The 8,165-nt window shown below is 41.5% G+C and overlaps 1 pseudogene; it reads left to right on the forward strand.

Moving 5' to 3' along the window:
• Positions 1 to 6,892: 6,892 nt before the first annotated feature.
• On the forward strand, positions 6,893 to 7,517 carry LOC101644038 (annotated as a pseudogene).
• The last annotated feature ends 648 nt before the right edge of the window (positions 7,518 to 8,165 follow it).

The following is an 8,165-nucleotide window of genomic DNA, read 5'->3' on the forward strand; positions in this document are numbered from 1 at the left end:
TGAAATAAATTATTCTGGGGGGAGGGACAGGTGTCCATGTAGTAGTTGGGATTGAGGCCGACCCCTCAGACCTCTCCACTGGTTCCGTACTCCATGCCGGCATGTTGCATTCACATCTTGGAGCACTGGGTTGAAGTCTGGTCTCTCCCTGTAGAGATATAAACAATACCCTCCCCTTGGGTGGATTAGTGTCCTGTGCCCCCACTACCCATTTCTTTATTATTCTTCTTATTTTTTTTCCTTTCCCCACCTCCTTTTTAGTTGGCTACTATATGTATCCCTGGATTTGTTCTGGTCCCTGCTATACTACCTGGTCCTCATCTCAGGAATGTTACAACATTTTTTTTAAAGATCATTTTATTGGGGGCTCTTAAAGCTCTTATAACAACTCATACATCAATTTTATCGACCTTATTTGTACATATGTTGACATCATATTTTCTAAACATTTACTTTCTATTTGAGCCCTTGGTATCAGCTGCTCTATTGTTAACCTCAATCTTATGAGCAATATCGTTACTTCGCATGCTAATCTGCTGTTTTACTAACAGATGATCTCAGGCTTGGTTCTAGATCAAAAACATTTCAGGGCATCTCATGGAATCCTCTGCTCTCTACTGTTCCAGTTTGTCTTGCTTTAAATATATATATAGTCATTTTAATGGGGGCTCTTACAGCTCTTATAACATTCCATATATCAATTGTATCAAGCATATTTGTACATATGTTATCAGCCTAATTTTCTAAACCTTTACTTTCTATTTGAGCCCTTAATATCAGCTCATCCTTTTCCCCCCTCCCAACACCACTCCCACCCTTGTGACCCCTTGATAGATTATTATTGTTTTCGTATCATACACTGACCACTGTCCCCTTCACCATGTTTCTGCGGTTCATCCCTCTGGTGGGTGGTATTATATATTGATCATTGTGATTGGTTCCCCCTTGCTCCTCTCCTCCCCCAACTTTCCTCCTACCCTCTTGATATCGCTACTCCGATTTCTTTTCCTGAGAGGTTTATCTGACCCGGAGTCCGTGTTTTGTGAGCTCTTATCTGTACCACTGTACACGCTCCAATCTAGCCAGAACTGAAAGGTAGGACTGGTGTAATGATACCCTGTTTCCCTGAAAGTAAGACATCCCCTGAAAATAAGACCCACTTAGAGTTTTGCTTCTTGCTGAAATATAAGGCATTCCCCCCCCAAATAAGACCTCCCAAAAATAAGGGTTTGGATTGTTTTGATGATGTTCCAGAAGATGATGATATGACTGTCATTGAATAAATGAGTAAATGTACCATAGATTGTTGTACATGGAAATAATGGTAGTAACAAGAAATTCTTGATACTGTAGGATTCACAGTTTGTCTGGTTATGCTGGTTTGTGATGACAACTACTACCATACCATATACTATACATTTCCTTTTGTTTTGTTCAACAATAAATGTGTACCATATTCTTCTTCATGGAAAAATAAGTCATCCCCTGAAAATAAGACCTAGTGCATCTTTGGGAGCAAAAATTAATATAAGACACTGTCTTATTTTTGGGGAAACAGGGTAGTGGGGGGATTAGGAAGCCTCAAAGAACCAGAGGGAATATTGTGTGTTTCATTGGTACTATACTGAGCCGTGGGTGACTCATCCCTTTCTTTTAACCCTTCTGTGAGGAGATGTCCAATTGTCTACAGATGGACATTGGGTCTACACTCTGGCCTCCCTTGTTTTCATGGATATGATTGCTTATTTGGGTCTTCTGATAACTGACTCCATCAACACCTCATGATCACACAGGCTGCCGTGTTTCTTTCTTGTGGGCTTATTGCTTCTCTGCTAGATGGTCACTTGTTTAACTTCAAGCCTTTAAGACCCCAGATGCTATATCTTTTGGTAGCTGGGCACCATCAGCTTTCTTCACCACATTTGCTTGTGCACCCATTTATCTTCAGTGATTGTGTCGGCAGAGTGAGCATCACAGAATGCCAAGTTTTTAGAACACAGTTTTCTTGCCTTGAGGGGGTTCTTGGAGCAGAGGCCCAAAGTCCATTCACTTCCTCAATGTATTGCCATGTAAATATATGTACATAGGCCGATACCTCTATTTTTATGAATTAATATATTTATGTAAGTGCACACCTGTGTTTATACCGCTATCCATAGCTTTGCTTCCTAGATCTTTCCTGTTTCTTTTTACCTTCCTCCTTTCCTACCATCACGCTTGCCCTTCTTCTGCCTCTTAGTAATGCCTCTCAGCTAGATTGCTGTTGCTCCAACACCATGGGGATCTCTATGTCTATCCCATTGCTTTTAATTCCCTAGTTGTTTCCCTGTCAATGATGTATGCTCACACATTTTCCTCCTCCTCCTCTGGAACTGTCCATCCTGCCTGTTGTTTTTTCCTTGGGCTTGCTTGCCCTGCATGTTTTATATTGGCAGGCAAAGCATTGGTAACAGAGACAAAACAAAAAGAAAACAAAAGATTGAATAAAAAGAGAAACTAAAAGAAAAAAGCAAAAGAACTAGCAATCACCCCCCCCCCCCAAAAAAAAACCCCAACAACAACCAACACCAAAAAAATGACAAAGCATACATAATTCCAGGTCTGTCCACTGACCTTCCCCATCAGTCCTGGGGGGGTTTCAGGAACTGCCCCGCTGTGTTAGTCTGGGTTGAATAGAAAAACAAATTCAAAGACACTTATATGTGCGTAAGAGAGAACTTTATATCAAAGAGCAATTGTACATTAAGAAAACATCCCAGCCCACTCCAGATCAAGTCCATAAATCCAAGATTATCCCATACATCAATACTAGTTTATAAATTCCTCTTTAGACTCTTGAAGCCAGGCAATGATACTGAATGCAGGAAAATCACAGGCCAGTGGGTGGAAATTCTTGTGAATCCATTGGGGTTGAAGCATTTCAGCATTGGCATGAGTATCCACATGGCTCTTTCAGTTCCAGGGCTCTGGCTGCATCAGTGTAGCTCTATGTGGCTTGTCAGCAGGAAGATAAAGCAGAGAGTGTCTCCTACCTCCAGGGAGAAATATCGGAGTTCCCAGAATCCTTAGGAGAAGGCCATGCCTACACAGAGGCCTCATTAGCTATGATCTGATTGACAGGCTAGACTCCACCCCTTCACAAGTTGACAGGAGATTCTGTAACTGCCACACCCTCTTACCCTGGAGTCCATTTTGGGTGGCAACTCAGGGGTTTTGTGGCTTGGCTTTGCTCCCATTACTGATCTGTTATGTTTCCTTCTTGGTTTGCCTCACTGTGGAGGTGGTCACTCCCTGCCATGTGTCCCCAGTATTGTCCTCTGTTGTGGTATGCTCCAGTGAAGGGACATCATGTCTTGAACTGTTGGCCCTACAGTTCTCTCAGTGACTGAGCAGCTCCATGTAGTGATGTCATCCCCAGGGCTTGGTGTGCCAGTAGGTGATCTGGTCCCTCACTTTCTCTTTTTCCTTATTGGTTTGCTTCTTTATGGGCATGGCAGGCCAGCCCCTCTCTGCAACCTGTAGGTTTAGTGTTGACCTCTGTAGCACATCCTTCTAGGGGGCTGGGGGTCAGTTTGGCTCTGATTGGTACTGGCCCTTTTGACCTCTCTGTTCATGAGTTTCTCCTTGTGGTTACATTGCCCTCAAGGTTTGGAGTGCCCTGGTGAGGTCCACACTCAAACTCCCATTTCTGTGGAGACATAAATTATACCCTGCCCCCTGGGTGGATTAGTGCACTACTCCCCCAGTGCCATCATCTCCCCCCCACCCCCATTTTGTTCCTCACATCTTTTCCCCTTCTTTGTGTTGGAATGACATGCACATCCTTGGGTTTGGTCTGTCCTCCACCTGATTGCCTGTACCTCAGCCTGTAAAGTGTGAGATAAGTGGCGTTTCTTCTATACCTACTGTGCTGATTTTACTTAGCTCAGTGGAGTCACTTGTTCTTGTCCTTTTGTGATTGGCTCACTTTGCTTAGCATAATTTCCTTCAACTCTTCTCAAGAAATGATGTGTTTTATGCAATAATTAGTACTTTTTAGTGATGTGTAGTACTCCACTATGTGTGTTTGCCAGAGTTTTATAATCTACTCGTCTATCGATGGAAATGTAGGTTGTTTCCAATTCTTTGCCATTGTGAATTGTGCTGCAATAAACATTGGAGCACAGACAACTGGTCATGGTCTATTTCTTACCTCTTCTTGGCATATGCCTAATAGAGGGATAGCTGGGTTATAGGGTAGCTCAATTTGCATTTGTTTTAAATATTGCCAGGTGGCTTCCCACAGTGGCTGTACGTATCTACACCACCAGCAGCAGTGGAGGAGAGTTCCTATCTCGCCACATCCACTCCCTCTAACATTTGTTGCTCTCTGATTCTCTGATTTGGGCTGTCCTCAAGGGTGTTAGGTGGTATCTCATAGTGTTTTGAATTTGAATTTCTCTGATGGCTAATTATCAGGAGCAATTTCTCATATGTTTATTGGCCATTTGGGTCTCCTCCCCATTGAAACTTCTGTTAAGGCTTCTGCCCACTACCTCAGGGAGTTAACAGTTTTCTTCTTTTTGAAGGCTAGGAGGGTATTGTATATTTTAGTAATAAACCCTTTGTCTGTTTTGAAGTGCTAAAAGTCCTCTCCCAGTGTGTGTGTGTTCTCTTATTAATCTCGGTGAAGTCTTTTGATGCACACAGGCGTTTTATCTTTAGTATATCCCATTTGTCAATTTCAGTTTAATCTGTGTGTGTGCCTTTCCCTATTACAGTTAGTGTATGTATTCCCTGCACCAAGGTTCTTAGGTTTATCCTGATTCCAAAGCATTTGACAGCACCCAGCACCCATTCCTAATTAAGACACTCAAGAAGATAAGAATAGAAGGGAAATTCCTCAAATTAATACAAGTTAATAGCCAACATCATAGTCAACAGATGTTGACTAGAGAAACAAATTCAGGCACTTGCATATGTGTATAAGAAAGAGGTTTATATACAAAAGCAATTGAATATTGAGAAAACATCCCAGCCTAGTTCAAATCAAGTCCATAAGTCTGAGATTAACCCACATATCTGATAACAATCTATAAATTCCTCTTCAGACTCATGAAACATATGCAATGATGTCAAATGCAGGAAAATCACAAGCCAGTGCGTGCAAAGACTTGTGGATCCAGTGGTGGTGAAAGCATCTCAGCACTGGTGTGGGTCTCCATGTGGATCCTCCAGTTCCAGGGTTTTAGCATAGCTCCATGTGTCTTGTCCACAGGAATGTTTTGCAGGGAGTGAGTGTGTGCCCTGTCTCCAGCGAGCTATTTATCTCCTTAGCTATCTCCAAATGAAGTTATAAAGCTGAGACCTGATTGACAGGTTAAACTCCAAGACTTTACTCCTAAGTCTCAAATTGACAGCCGATTATGTAACTGCCACAACAAACAAAAGGCGAAAACAATCCCACTGAAAAAGGGGACCAGACAAGGATGCCCCTGGTCTCCACTTCTTTTCAACATCATACTAGAGGTACTAACTAACATTAGGCAGTGGAAGGACATTAAAGGTATCTGTCTGGAAGAGGAGGAGGTGAAACTATTGCTATTTGCAACAACATGGTTCTATACATTGAAAAGCTCCCAACCCCAAAAGCTCCACAACAGGAGTACTGGCAGCAATAGAGGAATACGGAAGAGTGGAGGGATACAAGATCAACAAATAGAAGTCTATTGGTTTGCTATATACATCAGACAAGACCACAGAAGAGGAGATTAAGAAGGCAGTACCCCCAAATAATAATAATTTATAAATTATTCAAAGTTCATGAGGGAGTGGGGCAGGGAGGGAGGGGAAAATGAGCTGATACCAAGGGCTCAAGTAAAAAGAAAATGTTTTGAGAATGAGGATGGCAACAAATGTACAAATGTGCTTGACACAATGGACATATGTATGGATTGTGATAAAAGTTGTATAAGCCCCCAATAAAATGATTTAAAAAAAAGAAGGCAGTACCCTTCATATAGTCAAGAACAAACTGAAATATCTTAGGATGTATCTACCCAAAAATCCACAATAGAGTTACACAAGGAAAACTACAGAACCCTACTACATGTAACCAAAAGAGACCTCCACAGATGGAAGAATATCCCATACTCATGGATCAGAGACTCAATATAGTAAAGCTGTAAATCTTACCCAAAGCACTATATAAATGTAATGCTATCCTGATTCAAATAACAATAACCTTCTTAAAATAATTGGAAAAACTGACCATCAATTTCATACGGAGAGGGAAGAATCCCAGAATTAGCAGAGAACTCCTCAAGAAGAAGAACAAAGTTGGGGGCTCACCTTACTTGACTTTAACACCTACTATACAGCCACTGTGGTCAAAACAGCGTGGTACTGGAATAATGACAGAAACTCAGAGTAATGGAAAAGAACAGAAAACCAAGAAATAATGCCATTAGCATATAGACAACTGATCTTCCACAAGGGCCCAGAAAAACCTCATATGGGAGGTGGATGCCTGCTTTAATAGGTGGTGCTGTAAACAATGGGTACCCAACTGTAGAAAAATGAAACAAGACCCTTACCTCACCAATGCACAAGAACCAACTTAAGGTGGATCACAGACCTAGAAGTAAAACCTCAACTAAAAAAATATGAGATTTTCCGGTTTTACACTAGGTTCAGTGCACTTGGGCTTCAGTTATCATTAGCACTTGCAAATGTTGAGCTTTTGTTACTGCCTCTGCAATGCTGCTTTTCCTGCATTGTGTTCCTGTGCCTTGGATCTGAGGCGGTCTCTGCTCCAACTGCTCCAGTCAATGCCATGGCAGTGACCCTGGCCCTTCAGGATGCTCAGCCAGACCTCCTGGCAGCCATCAGACCCTGTTCTTGAGGTGGAGCCATGCTGCATATGGAAGGAGAACAAGCTTTTGTTGAATTCTTTAATGATGAAATTAAAGAGGTAAATAAGATCCAGAAGCATCATTCCCTCCCTAAGGTCTCTGGAGGTTGGGAGCTGGAAGTGAAGGAGACAGAAGCTAAATTAGTATGGAAAGTGCTGGTGACAGAGCACTGTCACTTTTAACACAAACAATAGCATTCTGCCCACATTGGATAGGGAGAAAGAGGCCTCACAGTGGGAGAAGACTGAAGAACAAGAGCCAGAACAAGAGCCACTCCTAAGTTTGTGGTTGTAGTTACAAAAAGTGATGACAAAAAGGCACTTTTGCTAGAGTGACATTATCCAGAGGATGAGGTTGGGCAGGAGTTAGCATTTTCTTTATTTGCAAAGCGAGTTTTCAGTCCCCAGATAAGCCCGATTGGTATGACACCAAGTACAGACCCAACACTGATTGCCTGGACTTGGCCTTGCATGACCACCTCATGGACTTCCTTGCTGACTGAGGGGTGTACAGCACTTCTGGAGACAAGCTGGTGGAGCTCATCACATCCTGGAGCACCAGGGGTACATTACTTTTCTAGAAACTTCAAAGCTTTGTCAAGAGTCACTACCAGAGAGACACTGAGAACCATAATTATGTGCCAGGCTTCTAGCAGTGAACAAAACCTACCATGAAAGAATGGTTTACCTGTGTTTTGAAATGGTTAATACCCTAATATCAGGGAAGAAATTCAGAGTTAAATGATTTTTGTTGTACTCTTATTTACTGTTCATTTATTCCTGTGGTTTCTATATATTTTCCCCCAAGTATCACTTTAGCTGTATCTCATAGATTGTCTTTTGATGTATTTTCATTATTAATCAATCTGATCATTACTAGTTTCCTAATGATTTCCCATTGGGACTATGATTTATTTTTTTTGTGTTCTCTAAATTCCAAATATTTGGGGGATTCAGTAGATCTTTTCCTGTCAAGGATTTGTTATTTAATTCTATTTCCCCAGAGAAACTGCTCTAAAAGGTTTCAGTCATCTGAAATAGAGATTGATTTTGTGGCCCAGCATATACTCTATCTTTGATAAGCTTGGCTAGGCATCTGAAAACAAGTTATATTTTGCTGTTGATGGGTATAGTGTTCTGTAAATGTCAATTCAAGTGGATTTTCAGTGCCAGTTAGATTTTTTTCTCTATAGTCTTACAGATTTAACTGTATTATTGATATAATTCACATATCATAAATTTCAGCAGTTCAGTCATATTAAAATTAGTTGTA

The sequence above is a fragment of the Echinops telfairi genome, unplaced genomic scaffold (genome assembly GCF_000313985.2).
Source record: "Echinops telfairi isolate 266 unplaced genomic scaffold, ASM31398v2 ScPeMD7_2291;HRSCAF=2852, whole genome shotgun sequence".
Taxonomy (NCBI): Eukaryota; Metazoa; Chordata; class Mammalia; order Afrosoricida; family Tenrecidae; genus Echinops; species Echinops telfairi.